At 34.8% G+C, this 12,461-nt stretch overlaps 1 long non-coding RNA gene across 1 annotated transcript; it reads left to right on the forward strand.

Moving 5' to 3' along the window:
- The first annotated feature begins 170 nt into the window (after positions 1-170).
- On the forward strand, positions 171-2,485 carry LOC128014744 (uncharacterized). Its single transcript, XR_008183640.1, has 3 exons — positions 171-538; positions 1,920-1,971; positions 2,087-2,485. It is a non-coding gene; the product is annotated as an uncharacterized LOC128014744 (long non-coding RNA).
- The last annotated feature ends 9,976 nt before the right edge of the window (positions 2,486-12,461 follow it).

Raw genomic sequence — 12,461 nt, forward strand, 5'->3', positions numbered from 1 at the left:
TTTACAACACCCATTGGCTTTCTATTCCCATTGTTTAAGAGTATTTTTTTTTTTAGATCTAACATCCAAGAGCTCAAATGTAAACAAATGACTTTCAGAAGACCGAGGCCTTTTATGGAGTCCGGAGCAGCTGAGATAAATTAAACTGTCAGTGTTTATTTTCCGAAAAAATCAGCAGTTGAGCACTCCAGCCCTTCGTCAGCTGATAAAACACACTGACGGAGGGCAAAAGATGAAATTGGACTAATATAAAGACTAGAAAGTCCCTGATTTAAAAGGATAAACTGGAAAAAGAGAGAAGCAGAAGTTTACTACGTGATCCTGCGTTATCGACGTGGAAGATCTAGGTCTTGTAAACCCGTGTGGTCAAAAAGCTTGAAAGTCTTTTATTAGCTTGAGGATTTTAAAAGTCTATTTTTGAACTAATAGATTCTCTCTGTCCTTTTACGGAGAAGAAGCACTCATGTACATCAAGACATGAAGAGCAATATCATTCCCAGCTATTGTTACACATCGAGGCCTGTGTGTCTGTACAGTGGTGAGTTCATTAGTGTGTTACTGGTCTTTTCTGTCTTTTTTCTGCCTTAAAAGGGCTGGCTGTAAGTCGTATTGTTGACTAGGGGCCGGAGTGACATTGGCCCCCTGATGCGTCCACCTGATATAGCAGCAAAAGATCACAGACAAGGACTTTCAGCACGGTCCAAACTTGAGATAAACGTACTAAGCAGATTTTGATGGATGTTCATGCTGAAAGGACCAGCATGTATAATTTCCAAACCAACAGTAAGTTCAAATAAAGTTCCCAGCAGGGCTGTGTGGTATTCATAACTGCCTTTGAAACTGCCTAATTCAAAATTGAATTTGACTTCATTTCCCAGAATGCATCACCTGTGTTGAGTGTTTTTGAATTACCATTCCTCTTGCTGTCATAATTCCATTTTCTGTGGAGTTTGCCCAACTCACGAATTGCAGCGGAGCCAATTCTGAATTTTGCACAACGTTTCAATGCTTTCTTATTAATTTCAGTACAAGGATAATTGAAAAATCATGTGACAATGAAAATAATTTAAATATGGATGGCTTGAGAGTGAGTAAGTTTCATTTTGGGGTGAAGTATCCCTTTAAGCTAGTTACTTGGTCACAAAGCTACAGATCTGAGATGTTCACCTATTGACCAGCATAGAAATTCATACTAGTATTGGTCGTGCTGGTCTTCATAAAGTGAGTTTACCATAAGTCCTCTTTTTCCCAGACATATGCTGGCTGGGATTTCTAAATTGCATAAATTGTTCAGGCTTTGGCTATTGTTTTTATACTTGATTAAGGTAATGACTGAAAAGTAGTTTGGCCAACAGGATTGTACATAATCAACCAATCAAAGCACGTGAGAAGGTGGGATCTACAAATTACGGTTAACCAATGCAAAAATGTGTACATATAATGTAAGAGGACATGAAAACAGGAAAACAAAGCCAAAACCTGGACATTTTAGGCAATTTAGAAATCCTGGCCAGGACTTGTCTTTGGGAAAAAAGCGCATATAGACACCCTAAGAAAATCTAAAATGCATTGATAACAAAATCCTGTCAATGTGGGTTGGTTGTACTGCATCTGTGCAGGATTCAGAGATGGTTGTCCTGGTGGGGTGTGGCTGGAGAAAGGCTGTACGACAGCAGGCTTTTAGCAGCCCTCAAGAGGGACTGTCTTCCGTCTCACTGCCTTTTCTTCCACACAGTCAAATCTTACAGTTCATTACCCAACCTGAGCTAAAAACATCCTGTGCCGAGTCTGAGAGCGAACCAGAGAAAAGAAATGAAATGCACATCAAAGATACATGAGAACGGAGAAGGAAAGTAAAGCCGCTCCTTTCAATTTTTAATTCATCATGTGTAATCAAATTTTCATTTTGCAAATCACAGCACACGGATGTGGAGGTAGAGAGCAGGGCCGAACTGACATAGAGACTGAAGGGTAATAATATATATTATATATAATCAGATTTGTAATTAATCAATATGGGTTTTTCAAAGAATGATTCCTTACATCTTGCATTTGAATCTTGGAAATATGGTTTCCTCCCTTGCAGAGAGATGCCCATCAGGCTCCCTTAAAGGAACAGTTCAAAAACAAAACTCATCATCATTTATTCACCTTCATGTTGTTCCAAACATAAATGATTTACTTTCTTCCATGAAATACAATGACATTCAATGTCAGCACAAAAAATAAATAAATAAATCCATGTGACTTGTGTTCTGTATTTAAAGTCTCTTTTCAGAATTAATAATTTTCAACTGCTGTGACTGAATCATTGAATCAGTGAAATGAATCAGTTTGATTCATGAACAGATTATTGCTCAAACGGAAGTATGAACCGCTCACAGATGAACCGATTCTTTATCAAAGATTTGGTTCAAAAGAAAAATTCATTGACAAATTTGGCATCACTATTATCTGATTATCCCTACACTCTTAAAAAGAGAAGAACCATTTTTGGTTCCACAAAGAACCATTCAGTCAAAAGCTCTTTAAAGAACCATCTCTTTCTTATCTTTTATAATCTTAAGAACCTTCTTTTAACACAAATAACCTTTTGTAAAATAGAATAGGTTCTCAGATGTTAAAGATTCTTTATGGAACCATTTAGACAAAAAAGGTTCTTCTATGACATCATGAAGCACCTTTATTTTTAAGAGTGTAATATCGGCAGATTTTTTTCCCGATGAACTTTAAGTGAGTATTAGATGAAGACAAAGGAAATCTAACAGCTTAATTTCACTCGGTTTCTCTCACAAAGCTATCATATGACTCAGAATATAGAGCATAAATCGTATGGACTACTTTTATGCCATTTTTGAGTTCTATTTTATATAAGCTTGAGTTCATGATCATTGTAACTGGATGCAAGAAGAACCATTTAAAACAGGTTTGGAATGAGTTTGTAGGTGAACTATCCCTTTAAAGATCACTTCCCTTATGAAGTCAAATTACAAAATACATCGCAAAAAGAGAATCAGCAGTCATTGGCTAAACATGCTGCTTGAAGCTCTCGTGTTCATTGCATCTCCTGCTGCTGCTGTCATGCTAAATAAACCTCATTGTTCCCAGTCACAACATGCCTCCTGTCTGGCCTCGTGTGTGTTTTCCTGTTCCCCCCTGGACTCCATCACGTCATCCGAGGCCTACCGTACAGACCGAGCGGAGGCTGTGCATGCCTTATTCATGCTCTCCAGCTCCGAGAAGCTCTAGCTGGGTTAAAACAAGCCTCTCTGTCCCCTGAACGTCCATAAACGATGAGTGTTAAAGCCTGCGCCGGAGTAGCCCTGCCGTTCCCAGCAGTACCACCGCAGGGACGCTAAATCATTCACAGCACTGTGGCTTCAGAAAGAAAAGTTTCTGCTCGCTTGTGGTCTACGGTGAAGAAAAAGATGAAGTTGGCATAGCTAGATTAGTCGAAGCTGGTCTTAACTCCCTTGAATTCATGAACTTCCCAATGGAAACCAACCTAACATTAGATTTCAGTGGATAAAAACAAACCTATTGTCAAACAGGAAGAGTCAAGAGAAGAAACACAGGAAGTGAGATCATCAAACTAAGGTACGACCGAGGAATTATAAACCTGAGCATAAAGACAGGACAACTCTATTGTTCGGAGAAGAAGGAAGGATGCTTCATGGATTTTCCTATTGACAGATGACACCAAATGTCTCAATCAACTCTACAATATTGTGTTAGTATTTTGTCCGATGATTTTCTAAATTCCAGCCAATACTTATAAGCCAAAACTTATTTTCATGTTGTAAATCTTAAATGTAAAAATATATTTTTAACTACAAGTCGCTTTGGATAAAAGCGTTTCCTAAATACATTTAAATATCATGTAATTATAATACATAAAAAAATTCTGTGTTATTTTAGTAAATTTAAAACATAATAATTTGAAATGCTGAAAGTAAGTCTTATTTATTTCTAAATTAGTATAAATTAATCATTTGTATTAATATTTTGAATCCTTTTAATTTTTATATTTCCTCTTCTCATTTTAATTTTAAAGTTTTAGTAATTTTGTTGTGTATATAAGTATAGTTTTAGTTATGTCAGTTCATCAAGTTAATTTAAAAACAAAATGAGAACAGTAATAGAAATGAATTTAGGCATCACAATGTAAAATACAGTATGAAAAATGGATATTTATCTTAAAATATTACATTTAACAGTGTCTTTAAATCATTATAGTTTCTATTAATTAACTTTAAGTAAACATTTAGATGCCCAAGGTAAATGTAAACATATGTGAAATGATCATCCAATGGTACCAATATATCATATATCTAGGTATTTTTTTAGACTTGTTTTGATCGATCAGGCTGTGTATCACACCTCTCCTTCTCTCTTCCAGGCGATTAACTCCCAGAAGGCCGTGGGTGTCTGGACATGATGTCACACCTCTAACATCTTCTAGCCTCTGCTACCTGAAAGTGACAGCTCTTGGCTGAAGAGAAAACCTGTGTGGATCCGATCAGTTGTGTTTCTATGCACTCAGTACTGTACTGTATGTGTCACCAAAAGTTCTAGTTTCCCTGCTCAAAAGACACTTCTGTTGTGTTTTGGCTTCCAGCATGGGATTAAAGATTCTTAGGCCTGGAATATATTTTCTGAATATACCTTAATATTCTGCAAACTTGATTTCACATTGCTTTCTGAAATGAACACATTACATTCTTTGTGTTTCAAGTGCATGTTAAACAAACATGTTTATAGGTATAAAGGACAAAAATACTCTAAATTAAATAGCAATACAATACAATACAAACAAAAACAAATGTAATGAACCAAAATAATTATGATACAAAAAAGATATGCACACTGTTATTCTCCCTTTATTTAGCAAAAGTTAAAAGTGGCAACATTTTGGTCAGTAAATAATTAAACCAATACATACATTTTTTAAACTTAATTCTCTAAATGAAATAATTAAATCTATTAATAATTAGTAATAGTTACATGTACCAAAATAATTGAAAAAAATATATATATTTCCCAAAGATTTATTTTATTAAAAATAATTATTTTTATTGGTTTAATTAAATATTTTCAGATTTTTTTTTCATTGAATTTCCAGTGTTTCTATTGTTTCTATTAAATGTAATCATAAAAATAAATAGTTAAAATTAAAACTATATTTAAGAAGTTTTAATAAATATAATAAGTGAATTAATAAATATAAGTATAAATAACAGATTAGATTAAAACAATGTAAACTATGCATAGAGTATAATTCTGTTCTTAACCAGCAATACTTATTACTATACTAACTGTTTTAGGTTGACCAGCCCTAACTGGCATAAACCAGCCTGTACTAGCATGGAAATTAATGATCTTTTCAGCAGGGTTTTATAACCATTTCAACACACATTTTTGTCTGCATTGTTTTTTTTTTTCAGAAAGATTCTCAGCATCTTTCTCTTTTCCTCAGAGAGGAGGTGCTACAGGTACAAGTGGAGCCGCGGTTTCACCTAAAAGCAGAAAGAGCGTCCCAGAGGTCCCTCAACATCCCACGTATGTCTCTTCTCTCTTCCCTCCTTCTTTCTCTCTCGCCTCACTGAAGCCATCCGATTGCATTAGCCTCATAGCAGTGCTAAAACGCTCTCCCTGCGCCCCCTCTGTCCTCTGCGCTGTTGCCGCCCTCATTTCCACCAAACAGAAACACTTTGAAAATCCTCAGAAAAGGAAAGATCGTGGGCCTCACTTCCTGCGCCGGGTTTGTGTTTGATAACGCACAAGACAACACAATGCCAATAATGACAGAAAATTCCTCCAGTGATTCTGTAATTAGCTTGTGGATCTGTTCATATTATGATCATGCTCTGGTCTTTAATTCTTATGCAGAGCTGAATAATCAGCAGAGGTCATCTCTAACAGCCACGTCATGGTCACCAGACTATACGCCAAAATCATAGGTAGCTGGACAGGTATGGAGTCAATTTAACGCCGTATATATACACAAAAAAATTTACGTTTTGCAAAAGAAAATAAAGTTTTGCAAACGAGAATTAAAGTATTGAGGAAAATAAAATCGCTTTTTTCAAACAAAAATTAAGAATACACACAGTCGCTATCTAGTCATAGTTGGGGGCGGAGTCGGCGTGGGGGAAAACACAGCGAAAATCGTGTGTATTTGAATGACAAAAATGAATGAAAGTGAATGAAATGATTTTTTAAGTGGGTATACGTAAATCCTTGGTCTTTTCTAGTGGTATCACATTGACTACACCTCTTAGCAGATGCGTTTAGGTTCGACACTAGGCTAACGTTACATAGTTTTGCTTCAGGTAGAATAATAAGGCTAATTATATATGCATGCCACTTTCTGAAACAACCTTACACAGTTTTGATAACGTTATAATGAACACAATGTTACCGTAGCATGCCCTTGATGAAATGGCGACTGCACACATACACAAGCTTAGTCTTGGGATTCCACAATCCCTTGATCATCCTCACAATTTATTGCTCGTAGCCAATTTGCCCTCCTTTCCGGTTCTGTATGTTTGTTAGGAAGGATGTAGAACTTTAATTAATAATTTGTTAGTATATTGGAGGTACAGAAAACGACACAGCAACTCTTCGGCATGATTGTCCCATGTATTTCAATTGGCGCCATGGCAATGTTTCCCCCCATGGGCTAAATTCACATCATGTGATGGGTGGTTCCCGGGGGCGTTCCCAGACCAACCGTCTGTATCGCAAAACATAAATGAAACAGCGCGAAAGCAAGGATTTTGCAATAAACATTTTCCATGGTCATATCTATTAATGTATTTGCAACGCTGCTTTTATTTTGTGTGTCAGTCTAGTTTGAGCTTGCGATACCATTTTTTCCTTTGTGCTTCACTTTTCTGCACATCTCTCTTTGTGGCACTGTTTTGACGTGGGGGCGGAGTCAAGGGACAGGGGCGTGTACAACACGACTCCCTGGAAGTGACGTCATCGGCCAGAGACGCAGCACACTGATCCAGGTCCTGTCATGATGAGCAGAGACTTTGGAGTGGATCGTTTATTTTTATTCAGTAGCATTAAAACATTCGTGTTTTCATTTTATTTACTTTATTAACAAATGTAAACTCTTAGAAAAAAAAGGGTTCATTGGGGTTCTATATAGAACTATAGGGTTCTTTACTCAACTCCAAAGAACCTTTTATGCTAAAAAGGTTCTATAATGACAAGAAAGAACCCTTTTGGCACAAAGGTTCTTTAGGCTATCATTCATTCACATATTACATTATTCTGCAACATTTTGTATTTATAATTAAATTATTGTTTGTAGTAACTTAATATCACAATTTAATCATCATGACTTGATCATTACATGACTTCATCATGTAACTTTACATTAGCCTAGATGCGTGCACTTTTTAGGCACGATTTGTTTAGTTTTTGAATAAACTTGATACTGTTAAAAGACACATCATTAAAACAAAAAATACGAGTTCACATTTCACACCTAAACACGTGTGGAAAACGTAATTATAACTAGCTACTAAATTAGTTAAAAATGCCTATCCATATACAGCTATGATTTGCGAACCCCAAACTGACTCAAATGATTTGGGAACCCACTACGAACTCCCGAACTGACTCAAATGATATGCGATCCCGCTCCGAAATCTCATACTGACTCAAATGATTCGCGATCCCGCTATGAACTCCCTAACTGACTCAAATGGTTCGCGATTCCGCTCCGAACTCCTGAACTGATTCAAATGATTCGCGATCCCCAAACTGACTCAAATGATTCGCGAACTCACTTTGAACTCCGAACTGACACAAATGATTCGCGATCCCGCTCCGAACTCCCAAACTGATTCAAATGATTTGCGATCCCCAAACTGGCTCAAATGATTCGCGATCCCGCTCTGAACTCCCAAACTGGAGTCAGATGACTCAAATGATTCGCGATCCCGCTCCGAACTCCCAAACTGACTCAAATGATTCGCGATCCCGCTACGAACTGACGAACTGATCAAACGATTCGAGAACCCGCTCCGAACTCCCAAACTGACTCAAATGGATCGCGAACGCGCTCCGAACTCCCGAATTGATTCACATGATCGGCGAAGCTGCTCCGAACTCCCGAACTGATTCAAATGATTTGCGACCCCCATACTGACTCAAACGATTCGCGAACCCGCTACGAACTCCCGAACTGATTCAAATGATTCGCGATCCCGCTCAGAACTCCCGAACTGATTCAAATTATTTGCGATCCCCAAACACTTGCAGTTAACCAAATTAAACAATACACACTTTAATGCTATAAAAGTGTGCACATCCAGAGAATTAAACAGCAGATGTTCATGTTAACAACTTCTTTAACTTGAGAAAACACTGCTAATCCACATATACATTTGTTAATAAAGTAAATAAAACTAAAACATGAATGTTTTAATGCTACTGAATAAAAATAAACGATCCATTCGAAAGTATGCTCATCATGACAGGACCTGGATCTTTTTTTCTTTTCTTTTTTTTTCTTTTCTTCTTTAGCATACATAAAATAAAATGTATTAACAATACATCCAAAGTCAACAGAACTAATGGAAAAAAGGAAATATACAAAAATAAAAAATAAACAAAAATACAACAGATCAAGTATTAATCATGGTACATAAAAGATCTCATCATATCTCCTCAAAAAAGATACAATTTTTTTTATTATTAATTAGTCTTAGTGATTTCATTAAATATTCTACTTCACATAAGAATTCTATAAAATTCGTTTTTTTCTTAAGAATTCTTTGTTTGTGAAAATAGAACTTTGCTACAAGGATAAGAAAGCTAACAGATGATTCTAAAGATTTGTTTGGGTTTTCAAAAAAACAAACAACATTCTTCAAACATTCATTCTAACTTTAGAAAAACAGTAGACACTCAAATCTTTCCAGAAAAGTGATGAAACATTAGATGAGAAAAATAAATATGACAGGACCTGGATCAGTGAGCTGCGTCTCGGGCCGATGACGTCATTTCCAAGGAGGCATGTTGTACACGCCCCCGTCCCTTGACTCCGTCCCCACGTCAAAACAGTGCCACAAAGAGAGACGTCCAGAAAAGTGAAGCACAAAGTAAAAATGGTATCGCAAGCTCAAACTAGACTGACACGCAAAAAAAAGCAGGGCTGCAAATAAATTAATAGATATGACCATGGAAAATATTTATTGCAAAATCATTGCTTTCGCGCTTTTTCATTTGTTTTGCTATTCTTAATTTTTGTTTGCGAAATGCAAATGTTTTTTCATCAATACTTTTATTTTTGCTTGCAAAACTTTAATATTTTTTTGCAAAACATAAATTTTTTGCGTATATATACGGCGTTAAATTGACTCCATAGACAGGAAAGCAGCAATCTGATTTTCTAAGTGTATTCATATAAAAAAAGTTACGGCACAAAACTAATGTAAACAGGTCCATCTTCCTACAATCTCCTCCTCCTGTTACAATACTAATATATGTATACTTTTATATTTGTATAATATATATATATATATATATATATATATATATATATATATATATATATATATATATATATATTATTATTATTTTTTTTAATTAAATAAAAAAATTGTTTTAATACTTATAATCATGACCATAAATCAATAGTTTTAAATCATACAACTTTTTTTCATTTGATTATATAATTCAAAGTGCATTAAGTACAGAATATTTGCCTTTTTTCTGATTTCAAACTGTTTTTTTGCATTAAAACAAAGTTTATAATGTAATTCAGGCAGGTAATATTTGAATAAAATGAAAAATAATAATATAGACAAAATGATAAAACCATTATAGCATAATCAAAAGGTTTTAAAACCGTACATTTTATAACTGTACATTAAAACAATTAACCAAAACAGTTTTTCCCCCCAAAGCAAATAAATAACATCAGTGCATTGTTTTTAATTTGACTGAATTGTTTCTAAGTACACGGTCTTGCATTTTTAATTTTTTAAAATTTAATTGTATTAAAAAATATATATATTTTAATACAATTAAATATTTTTATATAAAAAAATATTGAAATCATTAATTTTATATTAAAAAAACACTATTAATAAAACTATGGCATGTAGCCATAAAATAATTATCAGTTAAATGAACAGTGTTTCAGTGTAGTTTATTAATGAAAGAAAAAGATTTTAGGTAATTTAGGTAAAACTTGCATGAAGTATCTAATAGTGCTTAAGGTGGCCTATCCAAAATATACAATATGCAAGTAAACAATCAGAAATAAACAAATAAATAAATACTTTTTTATTTTTTCATTTTATTAAAAAAATAAAATAAAAAAATCCATCTTCTAACAAAATGCATTTGGTAAAGGCAGAAAATCATAACAAGGTGTTTAAAGGTTAAAACAATTAAAAAGTCTTGTTTTTCTGGGCCTTCATATTTTTTACCATAATTTTTGTAACAGGCACACATTATTTTATATTACTTAGTTTTAAGGTAGCTGAACACAATGCTTCTTCCAGTTAAAGATACAGGAAATGCAGCTTGTGTTCATTACAGCTAGAGTCTGTGGTGAAAGAATGACAGAGATGTGGTTTTTTGATCGATCACATGAGCTCAGAGAGATCTACTGCTGCTCTAAAGTCAGAAAAAAAAGTCTTTCTACATCTTAAGCTTTATAAATCACTTCTTTCGAAATGCCAAACAAAAGAACAGCTTGTCCTCAACACGAGGTGTTTACTTTCTGCTGGGTTCTCCTCTCTCTCTCCCTCTCTCCAGCTCCCCCAGCCGACCCTCCCTCGCTCTGTGGAGGAGGACAATCCACTGGCCGCAGACCAGAGCAGAAAAATAAATAAATACTGTAGCGTGAAGTCTGTGTGCATGTGTAGAACAAAAGATGCAGAAAGAAGAAAACTGAGGGCAACCACTGATCGTGAACAAACCTGGTGGAGATAGAGAGAGTTTATTTGAGCGGTAGCTCCCACATGACGTCAGACGGAGAGAGTGGGGGTCTCTCTCTGCAACCAGGGGATCAAGGACAACATGTTCCCAACAAACATAGAGAGAAAACGATTAACACAACTTTCACAGCAGGGGAGAAATATGGAGGGAGATGAGGGGGTCTCTAGAGGACAAAAATAACAGAAAAATGACCTTCTTCTTCACAGTGTCACTGAAAGCATTTTCAATGCTCCTAAATTTAGTTCTCTGAGAAGTTTTTGAGAGAGAAAAGAAAAACATGGGAAATTCCATTCTTTCCCCTTTCTCTCTGTCTCTCTCTCACACAAAACACTATAAAATGCAGTGCAAAATTATAACTCAATTTAGTAAGCTTTTATTATCAAAGTAGAGAGAGAGAGAAAAAAGTTTAGTGTACTTTTTTTTCTATTGCCAAAACAATGCAAAACTAATACATAATTAACTGCATTGCAAGTGTAAAAACTGTTAACTAAACTAAACTAAATGAAACTAAACTAAACTAAACAACAGTGCAATATAAAAATATGATCTAGTATTGACAAAGGAATGCTAAACTACACTTAATTAAACTAAAAAGTGTTGTATAAAAATACAAAATAGTATTGTCAGAGTAATGCTAAACTAAACTAAACTTAACTAAGCTAAACAACTAAACTAAACTAAATAACAGTACGGTATGAATGTGAATTAGTATTGCCAAAGCAGTGATAAACTAAACTAAGCTTAACTTAACTTAACTTAACTTAACTTAACTTAACTAAACAAAACAACTAAACTAAATAACAGTGCAGTATAAAATATGGATAAGTATTGCCAAAGTAGTACTAAACTGAACTGAACTGAACTAAACTAAACTAAACTAAACTAAACTAAACTAAACTAAACTAAACTAAACTAAACTAAATAACAGTGTGGTATAAAATATGAATTAGTATTGCCAAAGCAGTACTAAACTGAACTGAACTGAACTGAACGTAACTTCATAACTAAGCTAAATTAAACAGTGCGGTATAAAAATATGAATTAGTATTGCCAGAGCAGTGCTAAACTTAACTAAACTAAACTATACAAGTGTGGTATAAAAAAATGAATTAGTATTGCCAAAGCAAACCTAAACTTAATGTGATGCAACTTAATTTCACTTAAATTAACTTAACAACAGTGTGTAAAATATCAACCTGTATTGCCAAAACAGTGTTAAACTAAAGTAAACATAACAAAACAACAGTGCATTACAAAATATGAATTTGCATTGCCAAATCAGTGCTAAATAAAATTAGAGTAAATGTATAACCAAATTAAAGAACAGTGCAGTGTTTTCTTTCCATGTGTCTTGTCCAGGAGCCCTGTTCTGAGGTCAGTTTTCAGCTGTAACAGATGTCAGATTTATCTCTGCTCCGGCTCCAGCTTTCCCATGAACACATGACCACATGACTGACAGCTCCACGACCTCCACGAATCCCCAGCGA

Source organism: Carassius gibelio, chromosome B25 (assembly GCF_023724105.1).
Source record: "Carassius gibelio isolate Cgi1373 ecotype wild population from Czech Republic chromosome B25, carGib1.2-hapl.c, whole genome shotgun sequence".
NCBI lineage: Eukaryota > Metazoa > Chordata > Actinopteri > Cypriniformes > Cyprinidae > Carassius > Carassius gibelio.